Below are 12,088 nucleotides of genomic sequence, written 5' to 3'. Positions count from 1 at the left end.
GGGAGAAATATGTTATTCAAAACTTGGAAGCTCAAAAACATTATAATACATGGTATTTTCCAGTGGGAGGGTCACATGGATGATCAGCCACATGGCAAGAAAACCTGTAGTTACTACCACTTGAAATGTAGGGGTGAAATATAGTAACATTGACTTTTGGGGGCAGTAACTATCAAGATATCTCTGAATAAGAGTATCAAGATACAGTACTGATAAATTTCAACACACACAAAAGCACCGCCCTAAATTGTGTAAATATCTAATGCAGCATACCTCATAATGGTGGCAATAAAACCCATCAAAGATTTTTAGTCTCACATTTAGTTTTTAGCTAAGGAAGCAAAAACAGATGCCAGTGCTATGCTTATTTTAGAGTCTCTCAAAGACATGCTTCTGTTTATTATCAGAAAGAGACTAGGTCAGTGGCAGGAAAGGACAGAACTTTCTCAGTTACTATGTGGTTGTATACAGGGAGGGCTCAGTGAATGCTGTTTGAACATTTATTGAACACTTTAAATTTTATGCAATCGGTTTTCAAACTATGCTCCATGGATTGCCACAGAAGTGCCTCAAAGAATGTAGCTAAGGACAGGGGAGAAGAAGTAAATAGGTTTCTGACCCCTTCTGTCTTTAACTTTCTCATGACACATGAAAAGATGCTCAACATCACTAATCATCAGGGAAATGCTAATCAAAACCACACTGAGGTATCACCTCACACCTGTCAGAATGCCTAGAATCAAAAGACAAGAAATAACAAGTGTTTGGCAAGAATATGGAAAAAAATGAACCCTCTAGTACTAGTGGTAGAAATGGAAATGGGTTCAGTCACTGTGGAAAACAGTATGAAGATTCCTCAAAAAATAAAAAATAGAAGTACCATATGATCCAGTTATTCCACCACTAGGCATTTATCCTAAGAAAATGAAAATACTAATTCAAAAAGATATATGCACTCCTATACTTATTGCAGCATTATTTACAATAGCCAAGATATGGAAGCAATCTAAGTGTCTGCTGATGAATGAAAATGTATTGTGTGTGTGTGTGTGTGTGTGTGTGTGCGTGTGCGCGCGCGCGTGTGTGTATAATGGAACATTCCTCAGCCATAAAAATGAATGAGATCTTGCTATTTGTGACAACATGAATGAACCTAGAGTACATTATGCCAAGTGAAGTAAGGCAGAGAAAGACAAACAACATATGATTTCACTTATACATGGAATCTAAAAAAACAAAACAAGTGAATAAACAAACAAAAAGCAACAGACTGATACAGAGCACATAATTACAGAGCACAAACTGATGGTTGCCAGAGGGAAAGGGGGTGGGTGGATGGGCAAAATGGGTGAAGGGGAGTGGGAGATCCAGGCTTCCAGTTATGGAATGAATACGTCACGGGGATAGAAGCTACAGCACAGGGAATATAATCAGTGGTACTGTAATAGCAATGTACGGTGACAGATGGTAGCCACACTTATGGTAAGCATGGCATACTATATAAATTTGTCGAATCACTGTTGTAAACTTGAACCTAAGGTAATTTTGTGTAAACTTCAATAAAAATAAATAAGTAAACAAAATAATTTTCTCAGTGGATTACTGTGATTACTAAATAAAATGTGTATTTGAAAATACTTTACTAACTGTGAAATACTTATAAAGTTGGATAGTATATATAATTGCTGCTCTTGTGAAAACTGTGGCCAAAGGATGATACCAGCACAAGGGGGCACATTTACTCGTATACACATCTCAATCTCTTTGCTATTTATACTTATAGTTTTCTCTACAAAATTATTTTTTCTTTTGGAGGAATTCATAGAATCCAGTGAATTTGGTCCATTATCGGTACAGAGATGAGTTGTCTCACCTCCTACATCTCCTGGCTCCCTACTAAGACAGTGCCTACAGGGACAGAGTTCCATAGCCTACCATGCTATCACAAAACAATGTCCCTCAGGACAAAATAGAAAGAGTTGTAGTTTTTTTTTAATTAAAATATCATAATTCTATTTTGTCTTTCATGTTGCAGTGACACAAGTTAAGGAGGAGCAATGCTTGTTTAAATCTGATTTTATCTCATAGTCCAGTGCCTTAAGAGAAGAAAAAGCACCCCCTTTATTCTGATAATAAAGAATGTTCTCTTAATTTCCTATTGTTGTGTATAAGATTTAGTGCTTACTCCTTAATTTCAGTGTCAGAATGTGAGCTGTAATTAATTTTCATAAAATGGAAAGCAATAAAGTCAGATATTGCTGGCTATAGAGGTTGAGATTGTATAATTTACAATTAGGGGTGGGGGGTGGGAAACAGCCTACACATTAAATGAGTAATAACTCATCTTGGCTTCAGCTTCAGGATTATGAAAGTGGTCAACAAAGCTGCTCAAACAAAACCCCAAATCTATGTGGTGTTTGGAACCTTCTCAAGAAAGTCTATCAAACTAGATGTCACCTCTCCCTATGCCAACGTTTGGGTTGTTTTTATTATCATTAATTAACAATAATAATATGCAGGGACTTAAATTACCACCTAATGAATCACCTAAAACCTTTCCTAGGCATTATTTGCAACAAACTATAGATAATAGACCATAATTCTATATCAACCATAAAAAAAGTCAGCTGCCTACTCATTATAAATGCATGTTCCCTTCATCTTACCATCAGAATTTCCACAGAGAAGGAATGTTTGAAATTGAGAAATAATTGTATGGTGGTTATTTATAAGTGTTAGGCTATATACTAAAATAAAGGATGCTACATATAAAACTATACATATGTAAAACTTTTCCATATTTAAAAGAAAGTATATTCATGTTGAAGGAAATAAAATGGGCACACTATTCTATCCTCTGTCTTGTTTGATTCAGGACATACTTTCTAGGGAATGACTATGGACATGGTCATTAAAAGAGCAGAGAGAAGTAGTGATTTCTCAGTTAAACAGAAATTTATTCCAGAAAATATTAGTACAAACTTAACAGCTCACAAAGATCTTTCACACACTTCATCTCAGTGTAATCTTTCAGTAGCCCTAAGGGGAGGTCAGAGTGAACTCTGATATTCTGTGTTACAAGGAGAACACTGAGAAGTGAAATTGCCTGTCCAAGTTCACGCCATCAGTAAACAACAAAACCAAAAACTGAATATAGGTTTAGGACTCTCTAAATTCAGTCCTAGAAACAACATAGACAACAACAGCTAATAAGACCAAGAGAGAGTTCATGATTTGGTGTAGACCGTATCTCACAGAACTGGCCTCAAGTGTGTTTACAAATATAAAGAGAAAGAAGATGGTCTCCAGGCATTAAAAGAGGAATAAGCACTGCAACCTCAGGCATCATTTGAAAATAAAAGGGAAACAAATGATGATGATGATGATGATGGTATGATGGGAAATTAGGGAAAGAAACAATAACTGAGTTGCACTCATTCCAACCTATTAGATTTCACACCACAGCCAGAAGACAGGTTAATGCATAAATGACACAGAAACTATATGGATCTTAGCTTTAGGTGTAATTAATTATCTACATTATGTTTACCCATAGAAAGGAATACAAATTGGACATGTTCAGTCCCCTATGGATCCTACTGCGGGAACTGGAAAGTAGGTGACTGGTCAACTGGTGGTTACCATGAAAGTGAACAAAGGGCTCCACCTTGGAGCAGTGAAAGATACAAAATAATAAGTGATTATTTGTATATGCACATAAAAAATTAGTGTATATGTATGAGAAAAAAACTAGGAGAAAATTAAATCACAGTATTAATTTCAAATCTCCTGAGAGGTGGTTTTACAGGAAATAGTCATTTTTTTAACCTTATAGATCTATATTACTTGATTTGTAATGAAGAGTTATTACTTTCATAAAAAAATAGTAAACATGAAGATTACATTTTGTAAGAACTTGAGTTGCAGTCTAACTTTCCATGAAATGTATTAGCTAACTTGAGAACATTGCTCAGATTAGGTGTTAATGTCAGCCTACACTCTAGTCTCAGCCTTACCTAAAACTTTCTCCAGGAGGCCTTCCCTGACCTACACCACACACACCACTCCTCTAAATGGCCATTCCTGTACACACTTCCTCCTAGCCCTCTGTCTTCTTCCTTCATAGCCCTTATCATGGCTTGTAGCTACATATGTATGTGTAAGATTACTGGCAAACTACACTTAAACCCAGGCAAGAGGGATTCTGTCGTAGGCCCCTTGCTTTAGAGAACCACACATATCACAGATATCAAAATGAACACAATTTTTTTTTAGCCTCCAAAAAAGATGGCTGAGAGTTCAGTCTACTTTTGAGTGAATTATGGAGGGATGTCCTGAGCAAGCTGCACCATGCCTGGTTGAGAACAAAGGAGCCTGCGTCAATTGAGGAAGAAGAAAATCTCAGCCTCTGCTCTGGGAAATAGATAGTAGAAGTCCCCTTTGTTTGAAGTTGTTGCCCCAGAACACCCCAAGCAGACAGAGTTTCCCAGAAGACTGCACTCCATCTCTCTCCTCTACAACTGCCTAAAAGGGGATGAGAAAGTGACTCATGAGACCTCCCAGCCCAGTTCCCAGCACCTGGACAATGTCTGTTCCTATGTCAGTGTCTGATTCAGTCCACCAACCAGGACACAGACCACCTTCTTTCTTGCCCTTTGCCAGACGCTTCTTGTTGCCACTCAGGGTCACAAGTAGCAGGACTGACTTGGAAGAGAGCAAGCCTCCTTTAGCCTCCATGTTGCAAGGAAACTCTCCAGGGTGTGAGCTTTGAGGTTCCAGAAGAAAACATGAACTGGACAAATGTCAGAGCTCATCACTATTAAGTATTTAAATATTTGATACATGGCATCCACTTGTCCTTTTGCCCCAGGCCTCACAAGTGTCAGATGCATACCTGATTATTAGTGTAATTACTAACTTCCTTCCTAATGGGTATGCCCCATAAAATATAAGAATAAAAGATCATATTTATTTTATTTAAAATCCTAGTACAGGGTCTAGCATATGTTAGACACACAACAAATGCTTGTAAATGAACAAATAGCTAAAAACAAAATGTTGGTACACAATATAGCCGTGTGCCTTGCCCTAAAAGCACTTGTGATATGTTAATATCTATATAAAAATGTTTGAAAGCAAGTAGAATACAGTGTACATTAAACCTATAATTGGAACTGATAATTCCTGTATTCTAGATCAGGGGTGACATTTATTATATGTTCTGATCAGCACCTACTACCTTTTAGGCTCTTAATAATTGAGAAATGATCATTTCAACTCTGCCAGCAGCCAAGTTCAGGTAAGTCACTTTCTTATGTGTTGCTCTCTACCAAAGGGCAAATGAATGCCTCAGAGAGTTCAGCAGGATCTTACTGATGAACTTCCTTCTCATAAGTTTGAAAATAATTCCATGTTTCATGTGTTGGATACAAGAAAGGACAAAAACATTAGTGACACATGGTAAGGGAAAAACATATGTCTACTGATGGAAACACATGTCTACTGATGAAAGGAAACATGTTAAGGGCAGCTAAACTTATGTTTCATCCTCAATTCATTTCTTAAGCCTTTGAAAGAAACACTTAAGCAACATAATAACAAATACTGCCAGAACACCAGCAACCCTTGAGTAAAACAGAGAAATGGAGCAATGTTAGGAACAGTCTGATTCAAACTAACTTAACTATTTTATACTGTTTTATGGTTTACAAAGCTTTCATACCATTGACTCAGTTAAGATCACACATACTCTGTGAGGTAATGCACTGTCCTGTTTAATAATGAGAAAACGGAACTGGACTTTAACAAGAATGTTGGTTGACCCCTAATATCTGTCCCATCTTTTCTCCTTCCCTTGATTTGTCCACACATCCACCCACCTCCATATTGCCTTAGATATTGGGAAAAGCTGGCTCCACCCTCAGTCTAAGGGCTAGTTCTGATTAACCAAGCCCACTATGGTTAGCCCATTCCTTTTGTCAATGGCTGGCTTAGGCACAGTCATGTGATGCAACTCTAGTCAATGAGTATGAGGATAAGTCTGACAAACTTTCCTCTTTCTTGGAAACAGACAAAGTATGGGAGACTCTTTTGTACCCATTTGACAGGGATGTGACGGACTGCCGTGGCCATCTTACAAAGAGGTGAATGACCCAAACCTGATACCTCCAGTTCTAGTCTTTCCCCTATACTTCAGACAGTACATCCACCTGCCTGTTTGATAATTCCACTTGCATATTTAATTGGTACCTCAAAGTTGGCCTATTCAAATTAGGTCTTCACCATCTCAGTAAGTGTCACCACCATTCATCCAGATGGTCACTGGCAAATCTAAATCTATTCCTGCCAATTCTAACTCTAAAACATAGCCCACATCTGTCCATTTCTATGCATTTCCACTGTTATCATCCTCAACCAGGTCCATAGTCTTTTACCTGCATTACTGCAACTCCTGCTTCTGCTGATTTCCCTCCTTCTGCTCTGGTCCTCTTCAGAATCTCGTCTCCATGCATGAGCCAGAGCCAACTTGGAAAAAAGTATATTAGGTCATATCACTCCCTGCTGAAAACCCTCATTTGACTTCTATTCACATTCAGAATAAAATCCAAATTCCTCAGTACTTCCAGTGTGGCTCTATAATAACCCAACCCCCATTACTTCTATAAATTCATCTCCTATCTTCTATCCTTGTCCAGTTACTAGAATACACCAAGCTGATTCCTGCTTGGATCCTTTGCATCCACTTCTTGCTCTGCTTGGTACACCCTCTCACCAGATCTTTGTAGAGGCAGCTTCATCTTGACAGGTTTCAATTAAAGTCTCATATTTTCAAAAGGGTCTATCAATCTGAAGTAGCTCCCACATGCACAAGCTCCATCACATCCCTCAGGTGTATTTTCTTCAGAGCCCTATTATTATCTTGTTCATTGATTATGTGTTTATTATCTGTCTTTCCCCACAATAATACAAACTCCATGAAAACTGTAACATTTTCTGTCTTATCAGCTTTGCCAGGGCTGAGGACACTGGCTAATGCAAAGTTGGCACTCAATAAATATTTGTTAAATCAATGAATGAATGCCTGTCACTTTGCTGAATGCTAGAAATATTAGAATAAATGTACTTTACCCCTTCTGTGAACTATCTGCTCAATAATTAATTGTAGAATTTTGGTAGATATATTGGGCTCAGAAGTTAGGTAAGGAAGTAGGATATCTACCCAACAAGGAACACTTGCATTAAATTATTGTGTGGATAAAAAGTTACCTCATTATTTTAATACACTGAAATTTGAGGGCTTTATATTAGAGCCAATACCTACGCTGATTAATACAGACAAGTGTGTGGCTTTTACAGTAGTTGATGTACCCTGAGTAAGAGAGAAGAGGAAGTAAAGAGAAAGTAAAAAGGTATGAGGAAAGAACTTGAGGGAAGGGGAAATGTCAAGGCTTCAGAACAGGGGCAGTCATTGACTAGAGAGAAACAAAAAAATAGCATGACTGTCTAAAAGTGATGAGGCTTCTGCATTAACAGATGACATAAAATTTTGCCTTGAGCGAGTTTACGATATATGCATACTTATTTATCAGGTCTGTTTATCTAGACTTCTCCATAAATAGAGATTAATATTGCATAAGCATTTTTTTTGCAACCATACAAACTTGTCTTTTCCACTGTCAGGCCAAATCTATCTCAATCTTATAGTTAATCAATATATCTTTCTTGAAAATTAAGTATGTAGATTTTTTTTTCTACTATGCCTGTACAATATCATTTGATGCTTTCAAGTTTTACATTCCAATCTAAAGAAAAGGTTTTGAATCTACCCAATGTATTGGCTAGCTCACCCAACTTTGTGAGTATTCACAAACTTGCTAAATTTCCATATTGCCATTTAATATGGTGATTAAAATATTAACTGATGCCATTGCCATAAAAAAAAATATCTCTCTACTGAAGAGGTCTCTTTATCACTTTCCATAAATGTTTTTGTCCTCAGCTGAAGCCGGTCGCTTAACTGACTGAGCCACCCAGGCACCCCCTGAATGTTTTTGTTTCGACTAGAAGTAAACCCACCTGACAATATTCTCATGCATCCCACATTTCTCTTCCATTTCCACAACAGTATCACAGAAACTATTAAATGCTTTACTGAATACAGGATATATGATGCCAGAACAGCTTTTCTCCAAGTTTGTTCCATGTAACATTAATACTGGTCAAATAATTTTGGGGGGAGGAAACATTGCCTGAGTCATAAAGTACATTATCCTAAACTGTAGTAGCTCTACATTCTTTTTTTTTTTAAAAAAATCTTACAACAAAGGATCTCATCAATTTTTCAACTATAATTGACCATGGAACTCTTTGTTTTTATTCACACAAAACCTGTTGCTTTCCCATAGAGTTGCTATAAATTTGAAGGCAATATAGATAAAACTGCAGGTGGATTGAATATTGGATATGGGCAGAGTCAAAACCCCAAAGTTTTGAACCTGAGAAACTATCATATATTGAGATGTGTAATGCTGAAGAAGTAGTCCAGAAAAGATAAAGTGGAAAACTTGAGTTCTATGCTGGATATGCTAAATTTGAGACACCTGTTAGATATCCAAGTAGAAACCTGAAATTAAGGGTCAGTTTTCTGTTACATCCTCTACCACTTAAGTGACTAAATTATTAGCAAAGTAAGTCCAGTTTTACACACATACTTCACTTTTATGGAATGAGTCATTCATCCTTACTCTATTTTGTCTTTGTGTCAGGAAAGCATGATCTGTGTCACCTATATGACCAAGCAGTTTATAGTAACTTCCAACAACAATAGTAATTCTCTTTATCTCTTTCTTTCCTCACACAGATGTTCTTTCATCTTGAGGTTTGTGGAATTCCATACCTTTCCATTCAATTACAGACTTCCTTACTAGTTACCTACTGCCGTATATAACAAACTACCAAAAGCTTAGTGACTTCAATAACATCCTTGATGATGGTGGTGGTGTCACTGTCATTACTGTTAAAGTGTTTTTTTAGTATCTCACAATTTCATGGGTCAGGAATTCAGGACTCAACTGGAAGCTGACAGAGGTTACTCAGCGGTACTCAGCTGGCAGAGGAGCTGGACTAGATAACTTCACGTGCATGTCTAGTACCTTAGTGGAGACAGCTGGAAGGCTGGTCACTGCTGGGGCACCTATGTGAGTCCTCTCCAATATGGCTGTCTCAGGGTAGTAAGACTTTTTACATGGCCCAGCCTAGGCCTAGAAGTTGTGATAGTATTATCTCCTACATATTCTGTTGATCAAAGCAGTTGCATAACTGACCCAAATTCAAAGAGAGGAAGGCAAATATCTCAACTCAAAATGAGAAAAATCTCAAAGAATTTGTGGACATCTTTAATTAGCCACACGTTATCATTATGGCTAAGAACTCCTGCTCTAAAACCAGGATTCCAATCCTGACTCTCCCCACCACTTGCTAGCTGCATGACAAGACTAGTTATTTAACCTTTCTCTGTCTTGGTTTCCTTGTCTGTAAAATGGGTTAATAAATGTATTCATTCAACAAATATGTATTGAGCATGTAGTATGCAGCAGATGGCTGAAAGCAAAAAAGAGAATAAGCTGGTCTATGCTTTCAAGTAGCATACAGTCGACTAATGGAAGGAAAGATGTATATTCATTTTCTTTCAACAAATATTTAATAAATACTTACAAAGCACCAATAGAAGCATCTGTGTAAATCCCTGCTATGTAACAGAATGGAGTTAAGATTGTAAAGATCAAGTTTTTTTCTCAAGCTGGACCTTAATTGAATGGAACCTTAAAATCATTGATTTCCAAATTTTGGTTCGTAACCCAGAGATTTGACCTGAGCATACTTGTTTGAACTGACGTTTACACAAGAACACTAGTTTCCTTTCTGGGTCCCCCTCATCTTCATACTGGTTAAGAACTATACAACCACAGCCCAACAAACACTTAACAAAGATAGCAGGAGACTCCATTTCTGCGTTTTTTTTAATGTAAATCTAAAATAACTTTTAATTCTGGTGGAATTACTTTTATACTGAATATGAATGTCAGATGAGATACAGGAACCACGGAGAGGTCACTGATTGAAGATCTTCAAGGGAATGACAAGCACTACCTGAAACCTCTCATTTCTACTAAAAACCCCTTTATGAATGCAGAGTCAGGCTGGTGCTTGATGATAGGGCCAACCTTGAGGATTTCAGCATTAGTTTGATTTTGGCATTTCAATAGTAACCATTAATAACCCTTACTCTACCTCTTAACATGCAGTCTTTAAAATAATAAACAAAGTGAAATAGACTTCTATGTCATTGCTTTATTGATGGAGTTAGTAAAAGCACACATTGTCAACACTCTGAATAATTCTGCGAAACTCTTAGACACAGATAACTGGAAATGGAATGTAGTTATTGAAAGTTATTGATGTTTTTTGTCTCCCATCATCCAAGGTTCATATATTTGACAAGGTACATAAAGATTTAATTACTGTGTCCTGAAACCCATACAACAATGTATGTTAACTAACTTGACTTCAAATAAATAATTTCTAAAAAAGATTTGATCACTTTGTATTTCACCACAAGACCCTCCTAAGACTTATTTCTTAAATAAAATCTTGCCAAGATTTTATATACTTTGTTTTCAAATAGTAGATATCCAACAAATAAGTTTTACACAAATAAATACATTCTTATGTATTTGCAGAACTAAGCAACAGGACAAAATGGTTAGGAATATGGCTTTGAAGTCAGACAGGACTGTGCTTAAATCCAAGCAGTGCCACTTCTTAAAAGACTACGGTTTCTTAAACTCGCTAAGCTCAGACTCCATGTATAAAATGGGAATAATATGAGCAGAAACCACATAGAGTAGCTAGGGGAATTTAATAATAATTTAAAGCACTCAGCACAGTCCTTTTATATTGTATGTTTCCAATACATGACAGTTGTAATTTTGTCATCATCAGTGTTATTTAGGGATGGCATTAAAAGATGCACAGAATAGTGCACCAAATGTCCCAGTATTCTTGTCCCCTTTGGTACCCCAACTCCCTTCAAACTTAGACATGCTGTTTTGTGATAGCTAAACCACTGCAAAGACATGAAAAAATGATTCATTGGGACAGACTATCAAAATACCTTGGGACAGGGTTCTGTCCTGTGACTCTTCAACCCAGCTCTTTGTACATAGGAGATGCTCACTAAATGTTTTTGATAACAGCGATAATAAGATACTTGATTTTCATGTCAAAAACATTCAGCATATTTTAAAGCTATTAACAGCAAGCTGATAACTTTATGCAAAAAGAAGCTAATCCTTTTAAAAATTCTTATAAAATAAAATGAATTTCATGAGATTGCACAGAAACAAAGTATTAAACTCTATTATTAACATGTAATGAGAAGTTTTCTGTCTTTTACAACTTCCAATGACTATTCTCTCGATCTTTTCAAAGTGCTCTTTGTCTCATGAATGGCCAAGCCCTGCCTTATGGAGGACTGCGACCAGAGTCGCTTTGAGTTATAAGCTTCCAACCCTGGTGAATCATGTCTCAGAGTGAGGCAAATACCAGCCCACATGATAATGCCTTTGTTACATTAGGAATAAAGTGATTGAAAATGGTGAATAAACTACTGATTCATGAGAATTAGCTGGTAGCAAGGGGTAAGGAGATGGGTGGGCATTGTGTTCCCGTCTCACACAATCCATGTCTCACAAATCAAAGGGAATAATATCCCTGCCACCCACCCAACCACTCTCTCTCTCTCTCTCTCTCTCTCTCTTTCTCTCTCTCTCTCTCACACACACACACACACACACTTTTCTTCTGCAAGAGTTAGCTCATCTCTGAAAAAGTATATTCACCTTCTTGAAAATCTCTGGAAGAGCAAGGCCAATGAGCTATAAGAGTAGGTCTGCAGACTCCCCAGCCATATCCCCAGTGTATCCTTCTCAAAATCTGCAACCCAGTCCACAGAGCCCAACACTACTGGAAGCCAACACAAAAACTTCTAGTGCAGTGATGGAGCCTAAATGGTTCTGGAGTCTGCTGG

The 12,088-nt window shown here is 37.3% G+C and overlaps 1 long non-coding RNA gene across 1 annotated transcript in view; it reads right to left on the bottom strand.

Moving 5' to 3' along the window:
* Window positions 1-6,468: 6,468 nt before the first annotated feature.
* The window catches only part of LOC122237712, a 103,826-nt gene continuing 98,206 nt past the window's right edge, over window positions 6,469-12,088 (bottom strand). The window contains exon 3 of the long non-coding RNA XR_006216322.1: window positions 6,469-6,525. This is a non-coding gene — a long non-coding RNA (uncharacterized LOC122237712). The remainder of the gene's footprint in view (window positions 6,526-12,088) is intronic.

Source organism: Panthera tigris, chromosome B1 (genome assembly GCF_018350195.1).
Source record: "Panthera tigris isolate Pti1 chromosome B1, P.tigris_Pti1_mat1.1, whole genome shotgun sequence".
NCBI classification, from domain to species: Eukaryota; Metazoa; Chordata; class Mammalia; order Carnivora; family Felidae; genus Panthera; species Panthera tigris.
The sequence above is the reverse complement of the archived record's forward strand: the minus strand, read 5'-3'. Positions and strand labels throughout refer to the sequence as shown.